The following is a 1,077-nucleotide window of genomic DNA, read 5'->3' on the forward strand; positions in this document are numbered from 1 at the left end:
TCCAACGACAACAGTTTCTGTCTCAAAGATCAGATCTGCAGTGTGACCTAAAATCAGAGAGTCATTATCAACAGTGATGGACAAAATATCAACAAAAAGTATTTTCTAAATATGACTGATTAGTAAAATACACAGTGACTTACATCTGACAGTGAGCAGCAGAAGTAAATTCAATTTGAACAGCATTTTCCTGTGACATTGACCATGGCCGTTACATTAACAAACAGTCTGTTGAAACACCTTTATATACAGTAATTGTCAGAAGTGGGTGGTAACTAAATAAGGTCAGTCTATTGGCCCTGAAAACAGGGGGGGCGGGGGGGAATCAAACGCTAAACACATGAAACGAAACGGACAGAGTTGTTCCTTAATGTGTGATGGTTGCTCTCTGTTTCTGCAACTGTAGAAGAATTTAAGATGGAATTTGCCCTAGAAAAAATAAAGTCAGAATTAGAGACAGAAAAAAACCCATTGAGATCAATTGAAAAGTAATGAAGGCTAAAATGTTGGATAGACTACATCTGTTTGCAAAGATTTCATTTTTAACCTCACTCAGGAAACTGTGCGGTGTAATAAACAGTGAAAAAAATAATGATTAAAATCTTCACATTTTATTTTGAAAAAATACTTTCTCTTTTAAAAAAAATTCTTAAACATTGCAGTCTTGCAAATAAGATTTTTCCATCCTGTCTGTGTAAAAGACTTGATCTTCTCAATAGTGTCTCTTCTCTGATTCTCCTCATTTTGCATTTTTGAAAGAAGACAGATCCGACAAGGACATCGGAATCTCACTGTTGGCTCATCACCGTCATTGGTCTCACCTTGCACCAACCAATCGTTCCTCTAGTATATCAGTCCCCTCTGTGCCAGATCATTCTTAACCTCCTTAGCTTGTCTTCAATGTTCCAGTCATTCTCCCTGTTTTGATCTCCCAGGGCGAATACGCCAATTACAGCTAAAATACAGGAAAAACATCTACCATGAAAATAGTAGTCAGTTCATGAGGTATCACATGCTAGCTAAACAATTGCCAGATTAGCACTAGCATGAGTTAAAGTCAGCAAAACTAGTTACATC

At 37.0% G+C, this 1,077-nt stretch overlaps 1 long non-coding RNA gene across 1 annotated transcript; it reads right to left on the minus strand.

The window, feature by feature from the left end:
* Nucleotides 1-1,071, minus strand: LOC112488186 (uncharacterized). The gene is made up of 3 exons (XR_003052018.1): nt 822-1,071; nt 144-429; nt 1-47 (listed from the first exon to the last, which is right to left on the minus strand). It is a non-coding gene; the product is annotated as an uncharacterized LOC112488186 (long non-coding RNA).
* Nucleotides 1,072-1,077: the final 6 nt, after the last annotated feature.

This window comes from Cynoglossus semilaevis, chromosome 15, assembly GCF_000523025.1.
Source record: "Cynoglossus semilaevis isolate Cse_v1.0 chromosome 15, Cse_v1.0, whole genome shotgun sequence".
NCBI classification, from domain to species: domain Eukaryota; kingdom Metazoa; phylum Chordata; class Actinopteri; order Pleuronectiformes; family Cynoglossidae; genus Cynoglossus; species Cynoglossus semilaevis.